Consider the following 21,870-nt stretch of genomic DNA (forward strand, 5'->3'; position numbering starts at 1 on the left):
CAGTGACTGCGGGTGTTGGGCGCCTCCTCTCCACTTCGGGCGGGAGAGCTCTCGCTCGCGTAGCGGGCGCTCCGCATTCCGACGCGTGAGGGCGCTCGTGTAGCCCTCGCCGTAACGGCGGGCGCTACTCTCCTCCTCCTCTCTCCGCTCAGTGACTGCGGGTGTTGGGCGCCTCCTCTCCACTCCAAGATCACGATATCCACCGTAATCGCGCAATCAACAACCGTTCATTCGCACTTACACACTCTCCCCTCGGGGAAGTGCGAGGGAATTTTTTTGTATAAATTTTTTTAAATTTGCGGACACTAAAACGTTCGAATCCAAGCCAATGATGAAATTTAGTCGAGCTCATGATCTAATGGCCGTCCATGACGACACATACGGCTTTGATTTGAGCCGCATAGACGCTAGCGCCAGGTTCCTCTCTACTGTATATTGTAAGAAACTCTATGCTTCAACCCTCACCTGGTCACGTGGTACTGCCGCGGCGAAGCTCCGAAAGAGCGGCGCGATGAGAAAGGGGCAGCTTGCGCACCGGTGGCTGCGGGTCATTTCGACGCGATGAGTGACCTTGAAAGATGTAGCGTAGTGGAGCTTTCTCTCTAAAAACGCTTGCCGTGGTCGGAATCGAACCTGAGTCCCTCGGTTATGAAGCCGGCGTCTGTCCAAATGCGCCGTTCCGGCACAATCGAAGCAGTTTGGACTTGGAGAAGGGTGCATGGACATGAAAAATTGGACAAAAAATAACTTTGGTTGATTTCTCTGTGATAAGAATCGGTTAAACACGAAAGTAAAACGTGCAGTGAAATCTGAAGCTGAACATGATTTTCGTGTCGGTGGCGGTCTTGTAAGTCCGCTCAGTGCGTGTGAAAGTTCACGGTGGCGCGTTCGAGCGCCATGTCCGTGCCGTGGGGCGATGGAACGTTCGAGGTAAGATTCGGCTTGCAGCTCTCAGGGATAGTTGCTGTTGTGCATGAGATGAAGCTCCACCTCGCTTTGGGTGGCAGCGGCAATATTTTAAGAATCCGAGGCTGGGAACTTGACGCCTTGTTTTTACACGGGGTGAGCGCAACGCTGACGACTCAGCATTGAAGTCTCGTATGGCCCCTTCAGCTGGCTCGGCTGCGTGTAGTGTAGAGAACACACGTGCGATAGACACGGAGCAGGCACGTCTTCTCCTGCTCCGCATTAGCGTTCCACTCTTATGTATAAACCAAGAAGCCGCGGTAGAAGACGAATCAAACGGGCACAGAAGCACCTTTTCAATGCGCATATGCAGACGACGTAGAGCGCACCCGGCGCAGCCTGCCCGACAGCCTGCGGCCCGCCGCGTGGTTATTTTTCTGTCTTTGACTTTCGAGGAAGAATTTTCTGCAGAAGGGCGGGAAAATAGGGCATCTTACAGGAAGAGAAACACAGTAGTGGCCTGTGGATTTTCGTACTAGCTTCAGCCCTAAAGCATTGACATCAAAAACAGTAAAACCATACCGATGGAACGTTTACAGAAGAAACTACTTTCCCCTGCCGTTCCTTCGTAAACATAACGAGTTACCGTTACAGTTCCACACACCCTTAATGAAACGGTGGCGTTCCTCCATTCCTCCCAAAATGAACTAGTTCCAGGAACGCCGTTCCGTACAACACTGGGAATGGTTAGACTATTTTTTTACCGTTAGTGACGTTACATTTTTTTTATTAATTAGGTGAGAAAGAAAGAAAGAAAAACACGCGCCCAGAGTGGGAACCGAACCCACGCCTTTTGATTAGATCTCGAATGCCTTACCATTTCGGCTATCTTGGCGACTGTGTTCTCCTTCACTTTCTGGGGTATTTATATTTAATACAACTGTATCTGACGCTTGAGGGTGGTAGCCAGCGCCACTGGGACTACACGGGGAGAAGGGGACCTTCTTTTCAACCCCCGGGGCGTGACGCCAACGTCTACAGCCTGTCATAAGCGGGTAACTGGCTGGAAACCCACTTATACTACCTTGGCATCAAGGCTGCCAGAACCGAGGCCCTCGCTAAGCTTTCGCACGATAATAGGGTTTGGAAATGAGGGGCTCGTTAGGAAATACAGAAAGAAATGCCGGCAGTCTACAACGCCAAAGAAGGCATAGGGGAATGGTTAGATTATTTTTTTTACCGTTAGTGACGTTACATTATTTTTTTTATTAATTATGTGAGAAAGAAAGAAAGAAAAACACGCGCCCAGAGTGGGGACCGAACCACGCCTTTCGATTAGATCTCGAATGCCTTACCATTTCGGCTATCTTGGCGACTGTGTTCTCCTTCAGTTTCTGGTGTATTTATGTTTACTACAACTGTATCGGACGCTTGAGGGTGGTAGCCAGCGCCACTCAGACTGGCTTGGGTTCGGTCCCCACTCTGGGCGCGTGTTTTTCTATCTTTCTTTCTCACGTAATTAATAAAAAAATAATGTAACGTCACTAACGGTAAAAAAATAGTCTAACCATTTTTCTATGCCTTCTTTGGCGTTGTAGAGTGCCGGCATTTCTTTGTGTATTTCCTAACGAGCCCCTCATTTCCAAACCCTATTATCGTGCGAAAGCTTAGCGAGGGCCTCGGTTCTAGCAGCCTTGATGCCAAGGTAGCATAAGAGGGTTTCCCGCCTTTTACCCGCTTATGACAGGCTGTAGACGTTCGCGTCACGCCCCGGGGGTTGAAAAGAAGGTCCCCTTCTCCCCGTGTAGCCTGAGTGGCGCTGGCTACCACCCTCAAGCGTCAGATACAGTTGTAGTAAATATAAATACCTCAGAAAGTGAAGGAGAACACAGGCGCCCAGATAGCCGAATTCAGTCGCCCAGATAGCCGGATTCCACTTCCGGCCACGGCAGTGAGCGGACGTGCGATCATGTGCTCCCTGAGAGCGGATTCAGCAGCCCATCAGGGCTGCGGTAACAGGAATGCTGCTGCTGAAGACCAGGAATACCAAGTCTCGCTGCCAAGTCTACCATCAGGACGTTCGGTGAATAACACTGTTTTTTTGCACGCAGACCTCAGGGCTCGACCATATCGAGTGGAAGATTTCCGGGAAATATTGGCTCATCTGAATCGGCTCTCAGACGTGCTCGCGCTGGGGGCGTATCAGATGAATCACGTTTGGGCGATAACGTTTAACAGCGCAGACGCAACAAAGAAGATGATCCAGGCCCCTGACGTGAGTGTGAAAGGGCACCGCTGCGTTGTTATCGACCCCAGCAACCAGGACATTCGGCTAAAACTTTACTGGTTGTTGTATAACGTGCCGGACGACGACGTGCGCGCTGCCCTTGCCGCCTACGGCAAGGTCGTCAGCGTGATGAGGGAGCGCTGGCGGGTTCACGGCGTCGTCGACAAAGGATCGACGACTCTCTGGGTGACGGTCCAGCTCAAACCAGGGGTCCAGATTGACGACCTACCGCATCAGCTTCGAGTCGCCGGCGACAACGCTGTGCTCGTGGTGCCCGGACGGGCACCCATGTGCTTGCGGTGTCACTGCTCTGGACACGTAAGGCGTGAGTGCCGCGTACCTCGCTGCAGCATTTGTCGTCGTTTCGGCCACGACGAGACCAGCTGCGTGAAGTGTTACGCGAAGGTGGCACGGCCGTTGACGAAAGAGGGTGACTCGGAGCTCGTCATGGACGAGGCGGAGGCGGAAGCCGCAGCGGGAGGTGGGGCGGGAACACCAGCCTCCAAACCACCGCTTTCCCAGGACAACCCCGTAACGCCGACTGCAACGAAGGAACCGCCCGTGCAAGAGACTCCTGTTGAGGGCGCCGCGGAAGCTGCAGAAATTGAAGACACCCGGATGCAAGAAGAAGAGGGTACGGCAAAAAATTGGCCGCGTATCTGCTCCTTTCGTTGCAAATGCCGTCAAAATACGATAGTCTTTATCAGATTTTGCAAAGTAAATGCCTCCCTTCGCTTTCCCGCTCACCTCTCATGTTGTTCCTCTTGCGTCGCGCTCCTCCCTAGGTAAAGACCCAAAGGTTTGCTTAAATCATTTTAAATTTCCCGCGTTCCACTGCTCCAAACCGGGTGTGTCGATGCGAACGCTGCCGTACGGCGAAGACGCGCGTTAATCGAGGCGCCCTACTTCAGCGTTTATAGAACCGCGTTTCCCTACTCCACGTGCGTTGCAAGCAGAACGTGGAACCTACCTAGTGGAACCTTGCGTAACTTTTGCCGGTTGATTTCTTAAAATGGCGCCAGAAGCTATAGTGGTGCGGGCGACGGCGGAGTGAATTCTTTTTCTGCAGTTGATGAAGTATTTATTTTGCAAATTCAAGCATGTTTGATTTTTTTATAAAGGAACACTGCAAATATCACTTCTGTATTGATTTGTTGTCTCATATTTGCGTAATGTCTTGTTCTTCTCCAACAATGTTGACAAGTATGAATTCCACCGGACATAGACGGGTAGCTGTGACTATATAAGACTATTGCGCAGGCATTGTTTTGCTTTGGCCGGGTTGCTGAATCGGGTCACAGACAGACAGACGGACAGACAGACAGACATACAGACATACAGACAGACCAAAATTTCTGGGTTTAAGTAGCCCAAGAAAGACTATCGTCTTTAAAAGGAGCGAAACCGGGAAGACAGACGACGATGAAAAGGACGCGTCAGGAGCAGCGGCTAAGATACAGCGCAAGGAGAACCGCAGTCACGACGACAAGCCTTTAGCCGTCGTGGCTGCGGCAACGGCAAGAGAGCCACCAGTCAGACGACCGTCCTTCATGCCCAAACCCAACGTGACAACGGACCGAAAGGCGGCGGCAACGCCCCCTTCGTAGAGGCAGCATTGATGTGTGTTGTGTGCAGAGACGCTGGACCGAACCTGGAACCTCCTCGACGGCGTAGGTGTTGTTGGTGAAGCGCCTGAACACGACCTCCAACGGTACGGTGAGCTCACCCACGTTGCAGATATATGGAGCAGGGCAGCACAATAACCGGTGCAAAATTGTCTTGTTGCCCCAAACTTTTCGGAATGGCCGATAAAAGTAACGATGCAGCTCTGTGTGTGGCTACGCTAAATGTTCGCGGATTATCGGCCAGGCGCAAGCAATACCAGCTCAGCCGAATGTTTCTCGAGGACGGGTTAGACGCTGTCGTAGTCCAGGAGACAAGCGTCGAGAGCCAAGACGGCACGGATAGGATGGTCCAGCCGTTTACTGGCCGATACTACGTGTGTGTGAGTCACGCTACGGGTACGTCTGCGGGCTGCACTGCTTTTCTTAGAAACAGCATAGGTATTGTAGTAGAGAAGGTTATAGTAAGTGATGTGGGCCGGTATGTCGTCGTTGATTTTTCGTACAATGGATTCCTTTGGAGGGTTATTTGTGTTTATGCTCCTAACCTGGAAAGCGAGCGGAGTGTTTTTTTTTCAGTCGATAGAATCATTTTTGCAGTGTGACAGACGCGTACTATTGCTACGCGATTTTGACTGCGTCTGATATATGGAAGATCGCTCTAAGACCGCCGCTGTGTGCGATAAGAGTGCAAAGTTATTATGTGCAATGACCAGTACCCATTGTTTAGAAGATGTAGGACTGGCGTGTAGAAGCGGAAGCACCCCCCGGTACACGCATTTTCAACGCGAGTGCCATGCCCGACTCGATCGCGCGTATGTTTCATTAGAAGTAGTCCCTCTGCTCAGCGGATATGATGTAAGACACGTGTCATTTAGTGACCATAGCTTAGTTGTGTTCACGGTAGGGGTCAAGCAAAAAAGGTCAAAATTCAACTGGGAACTGTGGAAGTTCAATACAAAGGTATACTCCAAGATGAGAAATTCGTAGAGTATGGAAAGAGCAGTTGAGAAGCTATTCTCACCTCAACCGACCTCTTTCAACGTGAAGTGGGAAGAATTGAAAAACAGCATAAAGCTCATGGATAGAAAGAGCGAGCACGCTGCTCTACAACGAAAGAAAAAAAGAAAATGAACTAAAAGCACAACTTGTCTAGTACACAGAGATAGAAAGCTCTCAACCTGGTACTTTCCTAAAAGAAATAAAAAGCGTAAAAAACGAACTGGAGGCCATTGACTCGGAAAGATATCGCGCGGCAATGATGCGTGCTCGACGCGAAAAATTCTGGGCGGGAGAAGCACCTAACAAAAGGGCGCTAAATGATGAAAAAAGATATGCAACCAAAAAATCACGCCAATCCACCCCGTGAATGTGGTTGGAAAGCAAAGCTTTAAAGGGCCCCCATAACGATTACCCATGCGACGTCACTTAAATTCACTCAAATCGCTCTACAAATAGCAAAACCAGAGAAAAGTGAAATGCACTTAACCAACCATTTATTACTTCAAATAGCAAATTTTGTTAAGGTTAAATCAATGCATGAAGCATGAACGGTGTTTGGTTGAGTTATATTGGTGTAGCAAAAGAGCGGAAACTTTTTTTTATAAAATTAAAGTAAGCTCCAACCCGCTGTTAGACGATCTGTCTTCTCCGTCTTCGCGCCGCGGACGGAGGCGACGAGATTTGCGGCAGAGAAAGAGGAGGAGGAGCAAGAAATACTTCTGTTCAGATTTCTGAACGGCCCAGAGTGCAGCCCTGGGGAGTAATTCCTTCTTCTGTGGGGCCCATATGCAGTCCGCGCGACCTGTGTTCTGTCCACCCGATGAATCACGGTAGGTAGAGAGGGCCTAGAGAGCAGCATCTCCCATTGCTCTTGTTGGGTAATTGACGGAAAGAAAGGAGAGTGCTAAGCAGCCTCGGTGTATACGCACTCATGAGAAGACCAATGGCCTGCTCGAGCGCCTTTCTAATCATTATATAAAGCATCTCTATGTCTTCCTTGTCGAGAAGAGGACAGGGGGTTGACGTAAGTAACTCTCGAGAGGACAAAAGCTTCAATTAATCGAAAGGTACCGGATTGCTTTAGGCCTCGCTTCTTGGTGGCAACTCGCCTGATCATGTGTATGATTTGATTAATGCTGTTTTTGAGGCGCTGCAAGGAGACGTCACTCTAGGTGTTAGCCTCGAGATATAGGCCCGGGATCTTGATGCTGGGGTTTGGAGTCATGGCCTGGCCATCAAGGAGTATTTGAATGTATTCCTTGGTTTGACGTGATGGCGGACGACAAGGAGCTGTGATTGTTTACGTGAACACTGGAGGCCACAGGCTTTAGCAAATTGGCGTACTAGAAGTGAGATGCCATGCATTGGTGTGAGCTTACTTTAATTTTTGTAACTCTTAGCACATGAGCAAGGTGCGCACAGGGCCGCTAGACGGGCGTGAGTGGTCGCGTGACGCTTTCACGTGGCATTCAGCGAGAATGCGGGGGGTAAACCCGTAGATGTGCTTGGTGAGTACACCACCTGTATTCCCAGTCTTCGCGTGCGCTCGTAGTTAAATCGGTAAGAGAACGGGCTCTCGCTTTGTTAGTGTATTAGTTCCTGGTTGGATTCCCGGCGGTGCCAGTAAATTCTTTTATTTGTTCGCTGGAGTTTTCTGGTGACACCAACGGTCGTGAAAGAACCCTTGGGGGGTAGAGGTAAAAAGCTTTGCTTTAACATGACATTAAACTCATACAGTATAAGAACCAAATAACAGGCGACAAAGAAAGAATTGAAGCAGCATTTGTTGAGCACTATAGTGAACTGTTAGGAAAGAAAAGGCGAACCGAAGCAGGGTTCATGACTGATTTTCTAATGCGCATGCCCAAGTTAGACAACGAGGTTAAACAGTGCTTGGAGCAGGCTATCAATTTGGAAGAGATAAACGACGCCATCGACGCACTCTCCGATGGAAAATCGCCTGGAGCTGACGGTTTAGGGTCGGGATTTGTCAAGGCCTTTAAGCAGGGGCCGGAAACTTCGGCTAGTTTCGGTATCGCGAAATAAAGTGCCGCCATGACGCTGGTAGCCAAGCGAAAATTCAGTAACGTTTGCATATGTGGCTTTATCTTTTCAATATACACAGCAATAAAGTAAAGTGATGCCATTATGTGTAGAAATAAAACGTGTTCTCGGCTGTTTCCTTTTTTGGAACCATACTTATTTATTTAGTCGCTTCATTCTTGCGTCGACGGGCGGCGCTTTCGCTCTTATCTCTTCTGCTGCCATCCTGTCCGTCTGCTCCCGCCGCGTTCACTGTGTGCACGTGTAGAAGTTTCTTAGTGTGCCTTGAAAGTGAAAATTTTGGTGTCTGTGAGGGCGAACGGGCTTAAAATGTCAGAGAAATTGAGAAAAGGACACAACACGTGCTTCGATGCTGTGCGGTGCGACAACTCAGGAAGGAATAGCACAGCGAATTTTTTCCGCTTCCCAGCGGACGGCAGGTCAGCACACTTTTTATTCAAAGTTATCAAGAAGCAAGCGCTATCCTTATCAGGAAAGCTGCAGGGCGAACCGAAAAATCTGCTGTTGCTTTACAGTGAATATTTTTTTTGTTTCGAACAATACATTTGTCAGTAATGTTGTAAGCACGTGAAGCTACCTGTCGACAGTTTGACATGAGCCGATTGATGCCAGGCGACACGCAGACGGAAATTTCGCTTTGGTATCGGTTTGGTGAGCGGTTGCTCTTCATTTTCTTTCCACCAGAGAAAAGCTTGGAAATAATGTTCGCCTAATGTGCTTAAATGCTTCTTCAACAAACTGGTTTGGCTTTAGAGCGTTCCTACGATCAGTTTCCACCTTTGAATGCTTATTAAAGGGACACTAAAGTGAATTTGTCAAGCTCCCGTTTTTGCTTGCACTGCGTAGACTGGCTCAAATTAGCACACTTTTCATCGTTTATCCGGTTGACAAATCCGTAATTATTTTACAAAGCGCGAAAGAAGAAAAACTACCATGCGCGGTTTGCGGCGGCCGCCCCAACTAAGGCTGTGACGTTGGGAGGGGGGGCGCCGTGATTGGACGATGCCCAAGGTTAGCAATCAAACAAGTTTCGGTTTCGGTTTCGGTTCTGTAAAACATAACCAATGGCGTTGCTGGATGGGCATTCTCAATATCTCAGTAATCATCGTACCGCGCTTCTGCCATGTTGCCGGCTGTAAAATGCATAAGATAAGCCTCCCAGAACGGCTTGGAATCGTAGCATTCACTAGCCGAGGCCTACGCAGTGTATAAACGCTCTCCGCGTCCCGGCAGACGCTCAAATGTCATGCGCTTTTCCCCCATATTTGGAGCTTGCCTCCCTCATGCCTGTATCGTAAAAAGCGTGTTCGCACCAGGCCAAGGGTCTGTTCATTCTGGCCTGTGCCCACTGCCTGCAAGCAGTCGGTGCTTATGGCAACAGCACACCAACGAGAACTCGCTAGCGCGCCAGTGCCAGCCTGCGCGCGTTTTGTGAACTAGTTCGTGTAGCCATGAACGTTGGGGCCCAAAAAAAGGTGAACTCAATATAGAAAACATCGGCGGAAAACCAAAAAAGTGTAACTTGCAAAAAAAAAAAGCACGTACCCGCGGGGATTCGAACTCGTGACTTGCAAAACACTTGCGGTGACATTCCTAGCGCTCCACACCACTGAGCCGTGGAACGGGATGCGAAAGCATTACTAATATAGGGTATATATATATACAACCGGTTTACACTTTTATTTAGTTTTGGCATTTCAAGCAGCGTAGGTGACTATTTGTTGTACTACGCTCGTGCAGTAAGCGTCGCCCGGGTTTCCACAGTAGCTCACGTCTAGCAATTGCATTTCGTAGACGTAAAAGCGTTCGCAGATGCGTAGTCGTGCTGCTGACCGCTGTGCACTCTTGCTCCGTGCCGCTGTGCTTGTTCGCCCAGCGCAAAAAAGTGCTTCCCGCGCCCTAGTTTTACGCTGTACGGTAAAAATATCAGTTGATTTTATTTCCTTAGTACCTATATTGACTTCGCTGACTCTTCTCCCGCCTTCAAGAGGCCTTATATTTTCCTACTGGCGTACCAGTCAGCGAAGCGTCGCATGTGGGCTTGTGCGGCGCTTGTGTGAAGCGACCTTGACTTGGAGCTAGGTACAGTGTACAAACAAACCAAGTAAAGAAAGGCACATTCTTCCATTCACAAACGTGTCCTGGCTTCGTTTCAACTAAGCGAACGAATTGCGACGACCCGTCGGCGGCCGGCAGACGAAACGCTGGGCCGACTGACTCTGTCTGAAGGCCGGGGAGCCGTGCAGTAGCGCAGCCAATTGCCAGCTCATCCCCTCCTGACGTCACACGAAAACGCCACAGAAAATGGGCGAGCGTAAGAGAGGACGGCAGCATTTTCGAATTAGTTTTTCTACTAAATAAAATCGCGTAAACGCGCCTAGAGTGGTCGAAACATGGCCTGGGGACTCCGGACTACAATTTGCGCTAGTAATCCCGCAATGTTTACATATCACTTCAGTGTCCCTTTAACAGGATAGGAGCCCCCAAAATTATTTCGGGGCAGCTGACCGCTTGCATTCCGTGTTACGAGAAGCTCGAATTACCTGCGCGACGGCCGAGCTGCGCTTCGCTTTTCAACCTGTGCTACGACACATTTTTTGTACCTTGTTTGCACTGTCAATATTTGTTTCGCTTTTACGTGTTGTTTATTGATATCCGTGGTGGTATTTTTTCGATTTACTGGGTGTGACATATGGCGAAATTACACAGAAAGTTCGCTAGCTACAAAAGGCTTTTTGGGCTAGCACGTTTACGAGAATAAGAATATGGAGCGGTTGTTAATTGTAGCGAAATGAGATGGTCATCTCACTTCATAATCATTTTATTATTCACAAGCATGTGTTTTTAAATATCGTTTTTTTTAGAATGGTATTGTGTACAGCAAATGAACGTGGTGAATTCTGCAGCAATTTTCTGTATACGATGAATTGTACGAAGATGTATCTTATGTTTGTCTAGCCGGCACAGAATGCGGACATTTGTACTTATTGTACGAGATACACAGGTATGTGCTATTGTGGCATGTATTGAACTTCGCTTGCGATACGTTGCTAATAAAATCAGTGAAGAAACCACATTTCCCACGTAATACTTTTTCTGCCCCAAACAAAACTGTCACGCTTGGCGTGCTGGCTCGCGCCTATTCAACTAAGAAAGATATCCAAACAAATGTTTTGTGCACGTGCTAAGAGTCCAAGCGAATTAGCAACTGAAAGCTGTCGAAAACACAATGTGCAGCAGCAACACAATCTGAAAAGCAAAATGCAAGCGGTGTTTGTTCACGCTTGCGGCACACAAAGACATTCGTGATCATTGAGTCCATAGCAGACGATAAGCGGCACGGCGTTTCCCCCTCCCGCATCAACGAATGCGTTGCCATAGCAGCATCAGTGATTTTTTTTTTTTGGTTTGACAGTTTGGCCTACCAAGCACCAGGGGACAAATTGGCGCCTGTGTCGCAATTATCGGTTACCTGGGGGGTATACCAACTGACCTAGCCGTGCTTTAAGCGCGTCGTTGCTCCAATATTGCATGCCGTTATTGGCGAGTCGTATTCAGTAAAGCGCGTGCCTCGATCATTCACTACAGCTAATATGGTATTAATCCCGAAAACGGAAGATCCGGAAAAATTGACATCGGTGGGGTCTTACCGCCCTATAAGCCTCACGAACGTTGATTATAAAATCTACATGAAGGTACTCGCAAAAAGAATGCAAACCGTGATAACACCAGTAGTGGGGCCTCATCAGACATGCGGTATCAAGTGACGCACGATTGCGACAAATGTGCATGTTGCGCGGAGTGTGCTAGAGTGCTGTGACGCTTTTGAGAGTCGCGTAGCTATGATGCAGATCGATTTAGCGAAAGCCTTCCACCGGGTTTCGCACGAAATATTATTGGATGTCTTGGAGCATGTGAATGTCGGGAACGTTATTTTGGAGGGGGTTAAAATGGTGTATAGCGAATGCACGACGCGCATTGTTATAAACAGGTCTCTAACTGGAAGCATACCTGTTAGATCGTCTGTAAGGCAAGGTTGTCCATTAAGCCCATTATTGTTTGCAATGTATCTGGAACCTTTTTGTTTGAGTGTCATAAATAATGACAGTATAAGGGGCTTTAATGTACACATCACAGAGGTCAAAATTCTTGCATATGCAGACGACATAGCGGTGTTTTGTACAGAGAACGAAAGTGTATTGCAGGTTGAAAAAACCGCCAGACATTACTGCACCCGGACTGGGAGTGAAATAAACTGGGAGAAGAGCGCTGGGTTCTGGCATGGAAGCTGGCAGAACCCTCCGAGTATTTTGCAAACATGCAATGGACATCGCTGCCGGGCACTTATCTGGGTGTTCCACTAGGTTGTTATCAAGAAAGCGCAGAGTATTCGGCGGGGGAAACGAAAAAAATGAAGAAGGTGCAGGCATGGCAGGGTCGAGATTTTTCTACGTTTTCGCGTGATTTGTGTGCAATGTGTTTTTAGTTGCCAAAGTCTGGTATGTATCGCAAGTGCTCTTTATGTCTCGCGTTAGTGTTAAAAAGATACACAGAGCGTTCGCAATGTTCATTTAGGGATCGAGCTGGGAGCGAACCAGCCGAACCAACTTGTTCTGATTTGTGCGGTGTGGAGGGCTTGGCCTTGCCCACCTCTTCGTTCGGCAACTTGTTTCACGCTTTATTTTCTTACGAGACCAGAATGATCCTTTCTTGAGTACTGTAATTAATGTGCGTCTTCAAAGGCACCTACCGGAATTTATTGTGTCGTCTACGCAGTGCATGGAAAGGTCTGTTCGTGGGTATTTGCGTGAAGTTATCTTGGCCTTCCGGTTTTTAAGTGTTCGGTTCTCAAGGGAGTATCTATGTACAGTTATGAGGAAAAGGTTGTACGGCGATTTATTGGAAACAATGATGCCTGTTCCGTTTTATCAGGCAAATTATATTGGCACAGCGGGTCAAGACGTGCTGAGGTGGGTGAAAAAGATGTCAGTAAAACCATCAGTTAAGTCGTTCTTTTTTAAGCTACACACGAACACACTAGCAGTAAAAACGTGGCTGCATGAAAAAGGTCTGGTGGTACACTGGGACACTGATTGTCGTCTTTGCAAAACCCCAGAAACTGTAGAACATGTGTTTATTAGATGCGACTGCATCTCATTCACTCGCCTTGTCCCTGCATCCGGCGTCGTCGGCGTCCGCCCCTCCCCCATTCTCCTCGCCGCGCCGGCTGCGCTCTCCGCCGCTCACACCCTCTCCTCTCCGATAGCGAACACTCTCTCGCGAGGGGCATTGGATTGGATTCGATTGGATTGGCTTGGATTGGCTTGGATTGGATTGGATTGGATTAAAGTGGATTGTGTTGCGTCATAGCCGCGGCAGACGCACTGGCGCCGGCGCGTCCCCTCACCGTTATGCGCGCTATAAAACGCGGTGCCTGCGCCGCTCCGCTCCGTCGTTCCAGCGCCATTCCTCCGCTGTCCAATGCTGCAACGTGAACCCCCTATGCGTCGCATCTACACAGGGGTTCCCGCGAGGGGAGGTGGTAGTTTTTGTTAATTGTTGGGACGCTGTGTTTTACTGGGATGTGCTGAAAAGAACCATAAAAAAAGAACTGCCCATCAGCCCACACGGTAATTGCTACTTGCCCGTTGTAAATGATGGAGGAATACCGTACGACATGATAATGTTGTTGAGCCTGCACGCAATGTGGAAAACTAGAAAATCTGTCGACAACGCAGATGCCCATGCCCGGCCGGTAAGGAAAAATTTCATTGAAAGTGTGTGCTACATACGCGATGTGTATCAAGCCCAGCATGACCCTGTATAGTTAACAGGCAATAAAGAAAAAAACAGCCCAGATAGCCGAATTGGTATGGCATTCGAGATCTAATCGAAAGGCGTGGGTTCAGTCCCCACTCTGGGCGCGTGTTTTTCTTTCTTTCTTTTTCACGTTAATTAATAAAAAAATGTAACATCACTAACGGTAAAAAAATAGTCTAACCATTCCCCCATGCCTTCTTTGGTGTTGTAGACTGCCGGCATTTCTTTCTGTATTTCCTAACGAGCCCCTAATTTTCCAAACCATATTATCCTGCGATAGCTCAGCGAGGGCCTCGGTTCTGGCAGCCTTGATGCCAAGGTAGCATAAGAGGGTTTCCCGCCAGTTACCCGCTTATGACAGGCTGTAGACGTTCGCGTCACGCCCCGGGGGTTGAAAGGAAGTTCCCCTTTTTTCCGTGTAGTCTGAGTGGCGCTGGCTACCACCCTCAAGCGTCAGATACAGTTGAAGTAAATACAAATACCCCAGAAAGTGAAGGAGAGCACAGTCACCCAGATAGCCGAATTGGTAAGGCATTCGAGATCTAATCGAAAAGGCGTGGGTTCGGTCCCCACTCTGGGCGCGTGTTTTTCTTTCTTTCTCACGTAAGGAGGAGGAATAAACATTTAATTGAGCAGTCAATGTTGTTGGGTTGACCGCCAGGTGGGGGACCTCCTTAGTCCAGGAAGCCCTGGGTCTTGGCGGCCTGTCTCGCCCGGTCTACCAGATGTTGGTGATCCGGGTTGGAGCTGGTCAACCGACCCTCCCACTGCTCAAGTGAGGGATTTGGGTTTGGGGCAAGGGATGGTGTGTGGCGGCACTCCCATACCATGTGGTAGAGAGTGCATGGCTCCACGCAGAATTTACAAGTGTATGTGTGCAGTGTCGGATGCATTGAGTGTAGTAATGTACCATGTGGAAATGTGTTAGTCTGTAGCTGTCTGTAGATGACCGTAATAAATAAAAAAAATAATGTAACGTCACTAACGGTTAAAAAATAGTCTAACCATTCCCTTGTGCCTTCTCTGGCGTTGTAGACGGCCGGCATTTCTTTCTGTATATATATATATATATATATATATATATATATATATATATATATATATATATATATATATATATATATATATATATATATATATATATATACATTTATATGGGTTTAGTAATGAGGGGCTCGTTAGGAAATACAGAAAGAAATGCCGGCAGTCTACAACGCCAAAGAAGACATAGGGGAATGGTTGGACTATTTGTTACCGTTACTGACGTTACGTTATTATTATTTTTTATTAATTACGTGATAAAGAAAGAAAGAAAAACACGCGCCCAGAGTGGGGACCGAACCCACGCCTTTCGATTAGATCTCGAATGCCTTACCAACTCGGCTATCTGGGCGACTGTGTGCTCCTTCACTTTCTGGGGTACTTATATTTACTACAACTGTATCTGACGCTTGAGGGTGGTAGCCAGCGTGTATATATATATATATATATATATATATATATACTCACGGTATACTCACGGTCCGCGAGGTCAAGTGAGAAGGTGCTTGAGGTAGAGCAATACGAGGTTGCTAGCGTTCGCGGCTGCAGTCGGGCATACTGAGCTGCCCCTTGTTTACTTTGCAATAAAGCGTCGTTCCCCGCACGTAAGAATTGTGGTGGAGGTGCTGGGTACACCACGACGGATCATCAGCCCACCCAGGTTCTTCGCCGGAGCAGGCGAGTCGCTGATCTACCACCATCGCTGCCGGAGATGCCCAACGAACCAGCTGAGCGCGTGGGTCCACTGACCACCATGCAACATCCACGAGAGCCCCGCGACTTCTCTGGTGAATCCAGTGAGGGTGTCGACGATTGGCTACGGCACTACGAACGAGTAAGCCGATACAATCGATGGGACGCGACCATGCAGCTCGACAATGTTCCGTTTTCCCTTACTCACACAGCGTTGGTTTGGTTCGAAAATAATGAAGCAACCGTCACCAGTTGGGACTGTTTTGTAACAGAAATCAGGCTGCGTTTTGGTGACTCCGCAGCAAACAAGAAAAAAAGCCGAACAGACTTTACTACAAAAAGCTCAACTCCCGGAGGAAACATGCACGGCATACATTGAAGGCGTCCTGCAGCTTTGGCGGATCGTAAATTCGGCGATGTCTGAGGAAGACAAAGTGGGTCACCTTCTTAAAGGCATTGCCGAAGATGTTTACAACTTTCTGATAAACAAACATCAGTTCAACACTACGGAGGATGTGATACAACACTGCAGGACGTTTGAAGCTTTGAAGATGCGGCGCGTTACGACCAAGTTTGGACGTATTGCCAATGTCACCACTGTCGCTGCAGTTGATGTGGCCGCGTTAGCCGACCTCGCTGAGATTTGCGTCTTATCGTGCGAGAAGAGCTCGTACGACACGCAGAGTTGACTCAGTGGCCTGACGACGTGCGAGATGGCTGTGCAATACAAGAAGAGCGCTTGAACGCTTTCCCAACAAGGAACACCCGTTTCAATTCAATGACGCTCGGGGATCCCCGGAGCTGGCACCTCACGTCGACCGGGATAGGAGGAGCCGTAATGAGCACCTCAACCGTCCATACCTGCCCCAGTACCCAAGCTATGTCGGACGCCCAACCCTCGAGTACAGACACGGTCAGGCCGAGTTTCAGAGAGAAACTCCTGTCTGCTATTTTTGCGGATGCGTTGGACACATTGCCCGTTATTGCCGCCGCCATCGCCAAACACCGAGATTCGAACAACGGCCCATGTTCTCCCGCACTACCTACCCTCGCGATTTTGGGGGCTACGCACATCGGCAGTCAGCACTTCCTCGAGACAGGACGCATTCCAGCAATCTCATCGCAACAACTCTGCGGCCTCTGACAGGAGTGTCACACCCCCGACTCAGCGCGTACGGCGGTCCCCCTCTCTACGACCTCGCTCGCCTCCGCCGGGAAACTAGCCGGCGCGGCCGATGGGGGTGAGGTCGCGGGACAGCCTTCTTCGGAAATACCTCTGCCTGTTTTAATGTTAAAGAACAAAGTTGACGTTATAATTGATGTAATTCCCGTAAGCGGTTTAGTGGACACTGGATCTGCGGTTTTGGTTATGAGTTCAGATTTAAACAGAGTTTACGCCGAAAGGTGATGTTCCATTGGGATCAACCGGTTACATTTGGTGGAGTTGGAGGTGAAGTGTTGTGTCCGCTCGGGACCTGTTTAGCAGGTGTGCATCTCGGTGGAAAGGTGTTCAAGACAGAATTTACTGTGCTTCCCCGTTGTACACGCGATGTCATATATTGGGTATTGACTTCCTCAAAGAGTGTGGTGTTACTGTTGATTGCGCAAATGAGGAAATTCACGTGCCAGACTATGATTCTTCACCCCCAATGGACGATTCGACTGATATCGCCGCTCTTTCAGTCCGGAAGACTATGCCGTACAACCGCTTTCGGCAATATTTATTGTTGTTACTTCGCCCACGATCCGTTCAGGCCCGTTCGAAGCCTTGGTGGAGCCAGCACATGAACGCTGTGCCAAAAACACGACCAACTTTATAGTTGGTCGTGGCCAAACAGAACCTACTGGTTCCGCGCTGTGTCGTCTCAGTTGCTGATGGCCGTACGAGATTGTGGATGGTGAACTGCTCAAACGAAACCACCGTGCTTCCCCAAGGCATGAAAATTGCCTCGTACGACGAATATGCCCCAGCCGCAATTTCTGCACTGACCGATGTCCCAGTTCATTCTCTCGATCCTTCTCCTCAGGAAGCAAAGTTCAATGGGATGATTGATAAATATCTCCGCTCTGATGAACGCCGGTCTCTGATGAGGATTCTTCCCAGTACTTTGCTGTATTTGATTTTTCCCAGACCCGCTCCACGCTGTCGTTTCCGAAATCCCGGGCGCCTCACGTCATAAATACCGGATTTGCAACACCAATTCGGCAGAAACCTTATCGAGTGTCACCATCTGAGCGCAAAGTTATTAACGACTAAGTCGGCAAAATGTTAAAGCAAGGCGTGATTCAGGAGTCCTCGAGTCCTTGAGGAGCCCCCGTTATTCTGGTGAAGAAGAAAGACGGTTCCTGGTGATGTTGTGGGACTACTGCCGCCTGAATGCTGTCACCAAAAAGTATGTATATCCTTTACCATGGGTTGACGACGCTGTTGACTGCCTCCACCCAGCTTCTTACTTTTCTTCCGTCGACTTAAAATTTGAATACTGGCAGATTAATATGCATCCCAGCGACAAAGAAAAGACGGCTTTCGTCCCACCAGATGAGCTATACGAATTTATGTTATGCCCTTTTGCTTGTGTAATGCGTCTGCCACCTTCCAACGGTTCGTGGACACAGTTTTCCGTGCTCTGAAGTGGGACATATGCACATGCTATCTGGATGATGTCATTTTCGGTCGTACTTTCGACGAGCATAATGCCCGCCCAGCTGCTGTGCTTGGCTGCAATCAGAACGAAGGCCTCGTATTGAACGTAAAAAAGTTGTCGTTTCGGCGAGAGCCAAGTCTTACGCCTTTTGGTTGACACGTATGGTGTGCGAACAGACCCGCACAAGACTGAGGCTGTCACATCCTCCAAAGAACCACAGTCTGTAAAGGATTTAAAAACTCCCACCTCCCCTCGCGGGAACCCCTGTGTAGATGCGACGCATAGGCGGAGCGGCGAAGAGACCGCGTTTTATAGCGTGCATAACCTTGAGGGGACTGCGTAAGCCGGTCCCAGTCGATGACGACGTTGGCGTACTTGTAAAGCGGCGTGGACTCTAGGTGTTTGAGCCAAGCGTGGATGTTGCTTCGCCGGAGAACGGCACACCGGTTATATGCGCAGCGCGCCCGAAGGAGAGGAAACCGCGGAAGAGAGAGTACTGCACATGCGCCGGCCCTAGCGCGTCTGCAGCGGCTATGACGCAACATAATCCAAATACAATCCAAGCCAATCAAATCCAAATCCAAGCCAATCAAATCCAATCCAAGCCAAGCCAAGCCAAGCCAAGCCAAGCCAAGCCAATCCAATCCAATCGAATCCAATTCAATGCCCCTCGCGAGAGAGTGTTCGCTATCGGAGAGGAGAGGGGGCGAGCGGCGGAGAGCGCAGCTGGCGCGGCGAGGAGAATGGGGGAGGGGTGGACAACGCCGGCGACGACGACGACGACAACGACGACGACGCCGGAGGGACAAGGCGAGTGAATCAGATGCTCTGCATCTAAAAAGTTTTCTTGGCCTATGCTCGTATTTTCGACGCTTCCTGCCCAGATTTGCTGACATTGCGTCTCCCCTAACACGCCTGCTTCAAAAAGACGTCCCTTTCGTCTGGACTCTAGAATGTGATGAAGCTTTCTGCCAGAGAGAGAGAAACAACTTTATTGACAGTCCGGCATGGGATGGGGGGTGGGGTGAGACGAGCGTGCTAGACAGCCTGGGGCGGCAGCCTACTCATGCCAACCCGTGAGGGTGACGTTTTCGGCTGCTGTCTCTCCAGGATGTCCAGCACGTGCTGGACCACGTCTCTTTGGTCTCCAGGGTCTTGAGTTGCGATCTTGCTGCGCATGGCAGGAGGCATTGCTTCGTCTAGTCGGTCTGGGCAACGTTTATAGATACTTTTAAATGCAGAGCATTTCAGTAACTCACGATGTCGCCTGCGTTGGCGTCCGTAGTCCGCATCGCGGAAGTCCGCATCGCTACCCCTACACTATATAAAGAAATAATACTTACCGGCGCCAGGTTTCGATCCCACGACTCTGCGGGCGGAACGCAAGGTGCACGTCGCTCTAACCACTGCGCCACAAAGCCGACACAGAGTAGAAGGTTACGAACGCGCCTTATATCCTTGACTCATCAACCGTCGGCCACAGGTGCGCCCTCTCCCCCGCGTCCTCCTCGCCTTCTCTGCGCTCGCAACACCCTCTCTCGCCGCGTTCGGTTCGCGCGCAAGAACAGGTGGGGGCGCTCGCATCGCGCTCTCTCGCCGCGGTCGGTTCGCGCTTAAACCACATATGTCGTTCGTGCGCTCTCCGGTCGCTAACATCTGTAGCGTGATCGTGACGTCAAAATCACGCGTTCGTGTGGTGGCGCGATTTCGGCGCTATAACACTCTCTCGCGAGGGGAATTGAATTGGATTCGATTGGATTGGCTTGGATTGGCTTGGCTTGGATTGGTTTGGATTTGGATTGGATTAAAGTGGATTGTGTTGGATTGTGTTGCGTCATAGCCGCGGCAGGGGGTTCACGGCACGTTTCACGTTGCACCATCGACTTCATCGACAATGTCTACGCTGGAAGACAACAATTACAACAACAACAACAACAACAACAACCAATACGTAATCCATACGACTTGCAGGCGCGCACCCCGCGGAAATGCTCTGCATTTGATCGTGCCCTTCGCGAGGGGGATGTTTGCATAATGCGTCGACGCGGGCGACGACTGGATGGGAAACTTTTTTCAGTTCCGTATCTCCTCGCCCCGGCCATGGAGAGAAGGCGGCCTGCCGCGACTCTCGCCACCGCGGCGCTGCGGTTGCGAGTTGCGCTAGGGGAGCGAGCGTCGTCTGCTAGCGGGGAGCGTTCCTCACGGCATCTCTGGTTCTCATCGCTCCTGGCTGCGTACTGCAGAAGAAATAACTGTTCTCGGAAGTTGCTCATCAGTTTGTTGCGCTCATTGCAGTTCGCGATTTATTTGAAACGGGCGGTACTATGCAAGGAGTACCGTAGGTACGCCCACGGATTTGAAGCGGTGGCTAAAATATCAAGAACGAAAACGTTTTAAATGAACGTTCGCGTAGCAGTGGCTGTCGAGCGTGCACAAAAATTCGCTTGCCATGCGAATTGCGCGTATTCATTGCATCACGAATAATATTTCCTCACATGACTGTTGGAGCAGCTTCCCGTATCGGCGGACAAAACATAGGTGATACCGTCCCGCACAGCAATGCTCTTCAGGATTGTGTAGGCCCCCGCTTTCATTCCGGCCACGTAAAAAACAATTTGCCGACGCTGCCCCGGTTCTTTTTCTAGTGCTGACGTTCTCCAGTTGTCTGGGAGTCGTATTGCCGCACTGTTCTCGACTATCTGAGCAAAATCGGTGCACTTCAGGGGAACAGGCGCCTCATGGATGGACAGCTCCTCTTGTAGCTCGGTGAGCAAGTGCTCTCCTTTTGTAATCCGCTAGCTCGGGCGTAGACGTTGCCTTTCTCTTTTCTGGAGATCGCCGCCGAGTCTGCTTCCTCAACAAGGTGCTGGGAAGGTTGGCAAAGTTAACGGGAACTGCGCCTTCCTTCAGCGCCCAGTAAGCCCGGTCGGACGAAAGGAAGAAACTTGTACAGACACGCAGCTACTTCGCAACTTTGAGCTCAGCCGACTGGAGCACGCGTATATGCTCTTCTGGAGGAGTGGACTCGGAAGCACCACACAAGGGGCAAACAAATTTCGTTACCTTCTGTAGCTATTTGCTTCTGTAGCTGCTTACCTTCTGTAGCTGTTTACTTCCAAGAATGTACACAATTACCAGATGAGCGCGCCCTCCCACACACGCACAGCAACCGTGCGGAGCGCTTAATTAAGAAAGTGTTTTACCATCCTGCTGCGCTCGGAAGGAAAGCATAACCGAAACCGCATGTGAGCGCCGGGATGACATCGCGCAAGAAAAGCTCGGTGCGCTTGCACCTAGAGCAGGCAAGAAGAATAATTATCGGCACCTCATGAAAACGTCGATTTGCCGGAGCGCACGTGCAACGCCGTGCAAACGCAGCAGGCGCGAGAGAGAGAGAGAGAAAAAAGCGGCAGAACAATATACCACAGCCCACAGTAAAAAAAAAAAAAAACTACGTGATGTAATACGTTAACGTTACGTAGGGTTAGTGGTCAAGGGACATTTTTCGCTCTTGGACCCCTTCGCCATCGTGCAAATGTGTGACCTCTTGTAGCGTTCCGCCCCGGCATCTCGGGCTGTGACCAGCTTTGCCTGCGTACTCCAAAAGAAATAACTGTTCTAGGAAGTTGCTCAACATACTGTTGCCGCGATATTCCAGTTCGCAATTTATTTCAAACAGGCTGCATTATGCAAGGAGTAATGTAAGTACGCCCAGTTATTTTTAGCGGGGGCTAAAATATCAAGAACGACAGCGTTTTAAATGAATTTTCGCGTAGCAGTGACTGTCAAG

The 21,870-nt window shown here is 49.5% G+C and overlaps 1 non-coding gene across 1 annotated transcript; it reads right to left on the minus strand.

Annotated features, from left to right (window-relative positions):
- Positions 1–15,022: 15,022 nt before the first annotated feature.
- Positions 15,023–15,094, minus strand: Trnar-ucu (transfer RNA arginine (anticodon UCU)). Its single transcript has one exon. It is a non-coding gene; the product is annotated as a tRNA-Arg (tRNA).
- Between the last annotated feature and the right edge of the window lie 6,776 nt (positions 15,095–21,870).

Source organism: Haemaphysalis longicornis, unplaced genomic scaffold, assembly GCF_048455015.1.
Source record: "Haemaphysalis longicornis isolate Haplotype H1 unplaced genomic scaffold, Haemaphysalis longicornis Haplotype H1 scaffold_1, whole genome shotgun sequence".
Lineage (NCBI taxonomy): Eukaryota > Metazoa > Arthropoda > Arachnida > Ixodida > Ixodidae > Haemaphysalis > Haemaphysalis longicornis.